Source organism: Alosa sapidissima, chromosome 6 (genome assembly GCF_018492685.1).
Source record: "Alosa sapidissima isolate fAloSap1 chromosome 6, fAloSap1.pri, whole genome shotgun sequence".
Taxonomy (NCBI): Eukaryota; Metazoa; Chordata; class Actinopteri; order Clupeiformes; family Clupeidae; genus Alosa; species Alosa sapidissima.
In genome coordinates, this window is record NC_055962.1 from 34,276,178 (window position 1) to 34,286,177 (window position 10,000).

The 10,000-nt window shown below is 43.0% G+C and overlaps 1 protein-coding gene across 8 annotated transcripts in view; it reads left to right on the forward strand.

Annotated features, from left to right (window-relative positions):
- The first annotated feature begins 907 nt into the window (after positions 1–907).
- myt1la (myelin transcription factor 1-like, a) overlaps positions 908–10,000 on the forward strand; it is a 63,128-nt gene continuing 54,035 nt past the window's right edge. For all 8 annotated transcript variants that reach the window (XM_042095293.1, XM_042095299.1, XM_042095296.1 and 5 more), the window contains exon 1: positions 908–1,190. The gene's annotated coding sequence lies outside the window, so the exon portion shown is untranslated. The remainder of the gene's footprint in view (positions 1,191–10,000) is intronic.

Sequence of the window (10,000 nt, forward strand, 5' to 3'; positions counted from 1 at the left end):
CACACACGCCACAGTATAAACAGTGCTGCTCATGCAGCATGATGAAGACATGTCTCTAGTGTTAGACATTCTTATGCCAGCTTCAGCAGTGACACACAAACACACACACACACACACACACACACACACACACACACACACACACACACTAATACACACACACACACTCATAGAGACAAACGCGTTGGGAGGAAGCCAACACAGAGAGCATAGGAGCAGACTGTCTACAGCTCTAAATTAATATGGGAGGGAGGGAGTGAGGAAGGCAGGGAGAGGAAGAGAGAGAGAGAGAGGGAAAAAAGAGGGAGAGAGAGAGAAAGAGGGAGAGAGGGAAAAAGAGGGAGAGAGATAGAGAGATGGGAGGCAATGTATTCCTCAGCTGGCTTTCTGTTTATGGCTTTGGCAGCAGAGCGCTGGTTGTTTTACACACACACACACACACACACACACACACAGAATGTCTCTTTCTCATTGTCTCTCTCTCTCTCACACACACACACAGTATCTCTCATTTTCTCTGTATCCCATTTTCTCCCTCTGTTCCCTCGCTCCTCTGTGTGTCTGAGTCCCAGTCAGATGCTGTGGCGTGAGCGTGTGTCTGTGTGAGTGTGAGTGTGAGTGTGTGTGAGCGTGAGTGTGAGTGTGTGTGAGCGTGAGCGCTCCTCTCTCTGCGGCTCGCCGTGCTTGTGCTGCAGTGGCTCGCCTGCACACGAGCCTCACTCACTCAACCCCTCCCTGCCTGTCTCTCTCTCTCTCTCTCTCTCTCTCTCTCTCTCTCTCTCTCTCTCTCTCTCTCTCTCTCTCTCTCTCACTCTCCCTCCCTCCTCCTCTCTCTCTCCTCCTCCTCTCCCTCCCTCCCTCTTTCTCTCTCTCCCTCCCTCCCTCCTCCTTGGCTGTCTGTGTCTCCATCCCTCCACTCTGCTCCCCCTCTCTCCACTCACTTCTCGCGCTCGCATACTGCTGCTGCCGGCCACTGCTGCTGGAGTACAGAGTACAGGCTGAAACAAAGAGCGAGAGAGAGCGAGAGAAAGAGAGAGAGAGAGAGAGAGTGGAGGACCAAGAGAAGGAGAGAAAGAGAAGGAAGAGGGAGGAAACGGACTGCTCGCCGACTTTCAGACAGCTGGGAGGACGCAGAGCGCGAGAGGAGAGGACCGAAGTGTGTGTGCGTGTGTGTGTGTGTCGCCGTTTCAGTAGGTTTCTATTTCTCCTCGCTCTATTTTTCTCTTCGCTTTTGTCTCGTTCCAGTTTTTCTGTGTCTCTTGAAAATGCATGCGTTTGTGCCGCTGTTCGCCATCTCTCCACGACCAGTGTGTGTGTGTGTGTGTGTGTGTGCGTACGTGTTTGTGTCGGAAGGGGGACTCGTCCAACTGTTAATGCACTCGTGATGAGTCTCTCTGACGCCTGACATTCCAGCACACACACACACATACACACAGCTGCAGAAGACAGTTCAGGCTAACAAAAGTGATGATGGCTAGCTCTTGTTTTGCGTAGAAGTGGCGGCATGAGTATGTCTCTGTGTCTGCCAGTGAGCTGCTGCAGAGACGGTGGGCTGGGTCTGACGCTGAAGTCTCTCCTTGTGCATGTTAATCTCCTCACTGGCAGGGTTTTTGGGGGGATGGGGGCGTGGGGATGGGGGTGGTGTTTCTAGGCTCAAGGCAAGGACACTGCACATTTGTAGCAGGTGCCCAAATTCATGCATGTGATATTATGTGCTGTGGTATTTTCACTCTGACCGCATGCACTGCTGTTGTTGCAACTTGTCAGGCAAAAGTAATCTTGAGAACTAACTTGGAGTGAAACTTCAAGTGCTCTGCGTGATTACCTTGCTAAGAGTACTACTGGAATGCCAGTCTGGGTAACAAAAATATATACGGTTTTTAAAAATATCTCTATAAAAGTCAGTTGTAGATTATAGTTTTAATAAACAAAGTGTCTTAGTGAAAAGGAAGAGAGTGAGCCAGTGATGTGGTGAGACTCTCAGTCCTCAGATGCCTCTCATGTGAAGTTGGAGAGTTAGAGTGCACCAAGTGAAGAGAGTTTCCTCCACAGCCATCTGCGGTCAGATCAGTCAAACTGGGTCTGGGTGTGGGTCTGGCTGTGGGTGTGGGTCTGGCTGTGGGTGTGGGTGTGGGTGTGGGTCTGGCTGTGGGTGTGGGTGTGGGTCTGGCTGTGGGTGTGGGTGTGGGTGTGGGTGTGCGTCTGGGTGTGGGTGTGGGTGTGGGTGTACGTCTGGGTGTGGGTCTGGGTGTGGGTGTGGGTGTGGGTGTAGGTGTACGTCTGGGTGTGGGTCTGGGTGTGGGTGTGGGTGTGGGTCGGCATCAGCCTGTCCACCGCTGGATAGTTTTAGTATAAAGACACTTAGCCAGCGCTTTCTCGTAAAATCATTTGACTTGAACCCTGCTCAGCTGCGGCCTCTCCAGATAGCACTGAGACTCTCAGGCTGGGCTGCTGGTGCTGTGCTTGCTGGACTGACCAGGGGCTACAGACTGACCAGTGGCTCCAGTTAGTTCACTGCAAAAAAGTGTTATAATCTTATATATTATAAGATAAAAAAATCTAGTCAGTATTGTTTTTATTATAAATATACTTACTTTGAGCTTTCTTGTAAGATTATTTGACTTAAAATTAAATAAGTTTTAAATTTAATTATTATAATTATAAACTTAATTGTTTTAAATCTTCAATCTTATCTTAAATTTAGATACAATTACTCACTCCACTGTCAGATAAATGTATTTGTTTTTATGTCTTAATTTAAGAAGATTTTGACTTATTTTAAGTCAAACAATCTCTTTACTAAAAACAATACTAACTAGATTTTGACTTATTTTAAGTCAAACAATCTTTTTACTAAAAACAATACTAACTAGATTTTTTTTATCTTAATATAAGATTATAACACTTGGTAAGATTTCATTTTTTGCAGTGTTTGCAGAGGGAAAGTCATGAAGGGGAACGACTCTCACCTGATTTGTTTTTGTGTTTATTGTCTACTAAGTATTTTATTTTATTTCAGTTATTGTTTCTTCTAAGGTCTCCTCAACCTATTGCACTGTAACACTAACTTGAATGTTGTTCTTCACTTTGGATAAAAGCATCAGCAAGTTGGATATATTGAAATGTTACATTTTACAAAAAAAGTTTAAAAAACACATTTAAAAGTTTCGACTTGGCAGAACTAGCATGGTATTTATTTTACACTCACCCTGTGAGGTCTCATTGTCTGGATGCGCAGAAGTCTTTCTCTGCAAAACGATTTGAGGCTCCACTCTGAGAGAAGAACTCTGGCAGCCGTACAGCACCATGATGATGTCTTTGGAGTCTCGAGCACAACAAACTAATTCAATTTATACGTCCATTAATTCAACACAATACCATTCTTCCATTTACACTTCCTGCAAAGCATTGACTAAATGGGTTGCGCAAATGGGTGTGTGTGGGTGTGTGTGTGTGTGTGTGTGTGTGTGTGTGTGTGCGTGTGTGTGTTTGTGTGTTTGTGAAACTAGACCAAAGGAAATCGCCTATCAGCTCTAGCAGTGTGTTGTGCTTTGACATGGCCACAGCTATTTCGATTTGTGTGACTTTTAATCCATTTTCCTTTCCTCTGGCCTTTTGTTGTGTCAGTTATCGAGACTGGACACTGATGACCATATTTATGGATGCCTAAATTAGGAGTCACGTATGCTGCGTTCATTTCCACTTGTGTGTGCAGGTTTACAGACACGGGGCATAGTAATGTAGAGTGGAAATACAGACAAAGATGCACCAATTCATTTGATTCGATAGATTGGAATGCATTTACAGGTATACATTTTATCTGCACATGAACCCTTTGTTGTGCCTTTTGTAGATTCTCACCCCCCATTGCTTCGCAGACTGTGCTGTCGGGAGTTCTATGCTTCTCCAAAGAGAAACTCATGTCGCATTGCATTCAACTAGACTTAGACATATTTGTCACTGTCTTAATGCCTGAGTGCCAGTTGCTCCTCAAATGGGCTGGCACAGTCGGGGTCCAGACAGTTTGCTGCTGTTCACCAGACAGGTGATTTTATCAGTGAATCTTCAGAGCTGACGATGTACCGGCTCCTCTAGGCCTTATGTTACCTTACAGTGAACAAAGCTATTTTGTCAGAACTAAGGTTATCCATATTTAATTTAACACTGGATAAAACAAGGACATGCTGAGAGAATGCTTTTATTTCAGGTATACAAGTACACTCAGGACTTCCTCACTGAACACTAGCTCTAACCATAATCTCAATGTTTACACACACTCCGAAGAAAATAAATATCCAGAAATGTTTATATACTTTGTTGACTGGAGAACCTTCACGGCACAAAAGAAGTGATAATGACCTTGAAATAATGCGCTAGCTCATGTGAGGAGAAAAGGGCTAACATTTCCTTTTTCTTCTTTCATGATTGGTTTCATTCACACACACAAATGAGGATCACCCCCCTCCATACGCCCTCCACACTAAAGGAAAAATGTATCGAGTACCCCACAGCGGAGTGTTCGGAGGAGTCTGCATTACTCACAAGACCAGCGTGCAACAGGCTTTATAATCATGGCGGTGATCATAATTCTCTCAGCACTGATTATGTGCTGCTTCCTGCCGTAGCAATGTCAAATGTCAGAACAATATTTCTAGTGTCAGTGACCCATGACTGACTCAGTTATGCATCTCGCCGTGCCATTCAGGTCTGAAATAGGATGAAAACGCATCTCAGCCTGCCTGTACCACTTCACAGGGCTCATTACTGAAACGGGAGTCACAGACCGAATACCACCTCCGCTTCTTGCAAATGTAGAACATACAGTTTATTGTCCTACATGTGTATCATGTAAGATTACCATTCTTAAAGGCACCCTCAACAGTTTTTTTTTTTACCTTAACAAAACGTTTCCAAAATCATTTTGATTGCACATAACCTCGTAATATGACGAAAGGCACTTCTGCCATTGTCTGACCACCCCTCTATAGGCGATTACCGACCCAGCAACTTGATGCTACATGAATTCTGAAATATTTTCCTACAGACTACTGTCGGTGCATTCCCTCTATATTATATCGGAGTTATGTTCTTACTTTGTTGCAAAAGCCGCATATTTAGTTTGTTTATTATTGGGCTTCTCGACTATAGTGGGACCCCGAGAGCAAATCTTGCTTAGTGCTGCTTTAATGAACACGATGCTGTGGTCTTTACAGAAGTGTTTAACTGTAGAGTGTAGCGTATCTTAGGCTCGATAGCTTTAAAAAAAAAAAATGAAAATCTTTACAAAGTGTATACAAAGAATTACACCCTAGAGAGGATCATTTGTGTATACAAAGAGTGCATAAGTGTATACCACAGACCTCCAATACCCTCTGCATCCCTTCTCTAAACAGCCAACAGGAACAGACCAATACTGGTCTGGCCAAAGACACTGTTATGCATAGACACGGCCCTGCTTTGCATAGAAATACCTAGCTCATTGATAAAATGAAAGAGTGTGAAAACCACTTGTGCGTGTGATAGTTCAATACGTTCAGATGGTAACTATTGTAAAGGATCATTTTATTCTACTTGCTGGATGTTACATGTAAATACACTCCTAATGCACCTACCTACCAAACAAATCAATAATGTGAAAGCAGTCATCGATTTTGTATTATTTTATTATTATTGTTGTGCTATTGCATTACGAACGTATGTGTAATTCTTCATGATGATCATCAATCCATCACAGTTTGCACTTTTTTTTCTCTGGCAGTAATTTATTCAGTTCATTAGTCAGCTATTCCGGTAAAATTGACCTCCACACACCTTCACCGACCAATACAGTAAGAGCCAAGGATTCTAGAGAGCAGTGTTATGAAATAATGCATATATTATCTTTCTTGTAGGCATTTCTGGATCAGGTCAACATGACCATGAGTGTCTAATCAGCCCACAGTTTGGAAAGAGTGCCAGTTCGTGCTGACACTCACCGAGGAGTTCTGTGGGAAACCCTGATCCACTTTAGCACCACTGTGACCTAGTTGAGAATAACGGTGTGTGTGTGTGTGTGTGTGTGTGTGTGTGTGTGTGTGTGTGTGTGTGTGTGTGTGTGTGTGTGTCAGTGTGTATGTGTGTGTGTGTTTGTAATGTGCGTGTGTGTGTGTCAGTGTGTATGTGTGTGTGTGTGTGTGTGTGTGTGTGTGTGTGTGTGTGTGTGTGTGTGTGTGTTTGTAATGTGTGTGTGTGTTTGTAATGTGTGTGTGTGTGTTTGTAATGTGTGGATATAGGAAAGACAGCGGCAGCCCATTTCATCCTATTGCTCAGTGTATCAGACATGGCACAAAAATGACTAAGAGCGGCCTGGTGTTAAAGTGCTTTTGCATCTGGGTGTGCACGAGAGAGAGTGGGATAGAGAGAGAGAGAGTGAGAGAGAGAGACAGAGGGAGAGAGAGACAGAGAGAGAGAGAGAGAGAGACATAGGGAGAGAGAGACAGAGAGAGAGAGAGAGAGAGAGAGAGAGAGAGTGTGTGTGTTTAAAACAACAGCCAAAAAGGGGTGCATAATAGCGAGCTATGGGGGCTTGTTTTCCAAGAGCCTCATTCACAGGACAAAGAAAGAAAGAGAGAAAGAGAGAAAGAAAGGACTGGGGTGATAAAAAGGAGAAGTGTAACAAGCTAAAGAGCTCTCTTCAGATAGAGAGCACACACTAATGGAGCTTTTGTGGTTTCCGATGACCGAGACCAGGGTTTTAAAGTGTAGGCAGAGGGGAAAGACAGTGGCCATGATGGTGTAGCTCAACACAACATACTTTTAAAAATCCTTTTCATTAGTCTGTGTTTTTAGCTATCATGGATTTCATTGTGTGTATATATGTGTGTGTGTGTGTGTGTGTGTGTGTGTGTGTGTGTGTGTGTGTGTGTTAATGTTAATGTAACATGCATGCCGGGTCATGTCATGTCAGCTAACAAAGGTATCAGACCATTTTGGCACTATACTACCCCTGGATTTCAATTACTGTAAAAACCCGTTTTGTCAAACATTTAGTACAATTGGGTCTCAGTCAGACATAGGGCTACTCATTTTTTGAAGATAGATAGATAGATAGATAGATAGATAGATAGATAGATACTTTATTGATTCCTAGGGAAAATTCAAGGTCTCAGTAGCATACAGACAACACACACACATTCACTAACAGCAGAAAAAGTAATTATACTTTAAAAAGTAATTATACTTTAATTATAAAAGTATATAATATAAAAAACACAACTAAGCAATAAGGACAGTAGAAGATAAAGAATATACTAAATATACTAAAATACAAATTATACTAAATAACACTTCAACTAACAAATCAATTCTAAAAACATAGTGGGTGATAAATCAGTCAAGAGGCGCTTGCAATGACTGAGGCAGGGACTAAGCCTGTGATTTTCTGTGCATAGTAAGGTAAGGTAAGGTGATCTGTGTAAGTGAGTGTCATGGTGATGGTGCAAATGAGTAAGTCCAACAGTGCAACAGTGCAAGAATAAAGTCTGTATATATATATATATATATATATATATATATATAACTATATTAAGAAAAGGTATAAGTGTGGCCACAGTTCGGCTGTGGCATGGAGGGAGGGATTATGCATATGTGCTAATATAGTACATAAACAGTGAGGCAGAAAGACAGTGGTAAAAAGAGGCTAGTGGACAGACAGTATCCAAACATGGAGGTGGTGAAGAGGCAGACAGACAATGCGGAGAAGTCTATGTCTCCTCTTCCCTTAAGTGAAGCATTGAACAATTCAATGGCCTTGGGGACAAATGACTTTCTCAGTCTGTCTGCTGTGCAAGGCAGTGAGCGAAGTCTCCAGCTGATCAGGGTCTTCTGCTTAACAATAATGCTGTGGAGTGGATGACACTCATTGTCCAAGATGTTGATCAGTTTGTTCAGGGTCCTTTTGTCAGATATTGAAGTGATGCACTCCAGTTCTGCTCCCACTACAGAGCCAGCTTTCCTTACCAGCCTGTCAATTCGCCCCACATCCTTCTTCCTTGTGCTTCCACCCCAGCATACTACTGCATAGAAGAGGACGCTGGCAACAACAGACTGGTAGAACATCCTGAGGAGCTTGCTGCACACATTTAAGGACCGCAGCCTCCTCAGGAAGTACAGCCTGCTCTGCCCTTTCTTGTAGACTGCGTCAGTGTTGGCTGACCAGTCCAGTTTGTTGTCCAGGTGGAGACCCAGATACTTGTAGATGACTGTTTGTATACAAGTTCTATACGTCAATCTATAGTTTTGTCTGTGTATTGTCCATGCATAGTGATCCTGCGTGCATCATTGTTGACCATGTCTGAGTAAGTGTGTGTGTGAGAGTGTGTGTGTGTGTGTGTCTGTGTGTGTGTTTCTGAACCACTGACAACCTGCTGTCCTTGGCTGCTGGACCTCCACTAGATCTGGGTCACCCTGTTCAGCAAGCAACCCCCCCCCCCCCCCCCCCCCACACACACACACACACACACACACACCACCACCACCCCCAGTCCCAGTCACAAAGACACACAGTGAGGCTGAACTGATGAGCAGCATGTCAGGAGCTAACTGCCTCATCTACAGTCACAGCCAGAGATAGTGATGTTTTCCACTGCGGTCCCCATACAGATGGAAGACTTGCTAGGCATGTGGATGAGTCTGGCATTAAACGGCATTTGGATAAGCATGCAGTAAGGTGTGTGTGTGTGTGATTGATTGTGTGTGTGTGTGTGTGTGTGTGTGTGTGTGCGTGTGCATGTGCATGTCTGTGTGGGTATGTGGGTGTGCAGGAATTTGCACTCCGAATGCATTATGTATAGAGGTGTACTTTTGTGTCCAGGGTGTTTAGTGCATGCATGTGTTTGTGTGTGTGGCTGAGTAGGTGTGTGGGTGTGTATGTGTGTATGTATGTATATGTGTGTATGTATATAATAATAATAATAATATAATAAGCTTTATTTGTATAACACCTTTCATACACAGAATGCAGCTCAAAGTGCTTTACATTAGGAGCACTTAACACAATAATTGATAAAAAGAAAAAGAAGAAAAAATAATAATGCAAACAAACAAAACAATAAATAAAACATCAGATATTTTGAATTAAGTATGAGAATTCACAGGATGGTAAGGAGATAGATACAACAACACATATAATATAACTAGTGCAGTAAAAATAGGAAGACCGTGTAAATAGCAGCAGTAGCTCTCATATACAGGCATGTTTTCAGGTCTTTTTAAAAGATATTTACTGAACTTGCCTGTTCCATAGCTTCGGTGCATAATGGATAAAAGCAGCTTCTCCACTTTGCTTGTGGAGCACTTTGGGCACAATTAAAAGATTAGCATTGGAAGATCTAAGGTTCCTTTGTGGTTGATAAGATATTAAAAGCTCAGAGATATACATGTATGAAGGTGCTATGCCATTCAGAGCTTTGTAAATAATTAACAGAACCTTAAAATTAATTCAATAGGAAACTGGGAGCCAGTGCAGTTCATCTTACACAGGGGTGATCTTCTATATTTCTTTGTGTACAGGTATGTGTGTGTGTGTGTATGTATGTATGTATGTATATGTGTGTATGTACTGTATATCTGTGTGTGTGTGTATGTATATGTCTCTGTATGGGTGTATGTGTGTGTATGTATGTGTATGTGTGTACAGTATGTATACGTCTGTGTGTGTGTGTGTGTGTGTGTGTGTGTGTGTGTGTGTGTGTGTACAGTATGTACAGTATGTGTGTATGTATATGTCTGTGTGTGTGTGTGTGTGTGTGTGTGTGTGTGTGTGTGTGTGTGTGTGTGTGTGTGTGTGTGTGTGTATGTATGTATGTATATGTGTGTGTGTGTGTGTGTGTGTGTGTGTGTGTGTGTGTGTGTGTGTGTATGTATATGTGTGTGTGTGTGTGTGTGTGTGTGTGTGTGACAGAGAGAGGGGTGGCAGAGGTTGTGACTGTCAGCACAAAGAAACGCAAACAAATTATTTGAC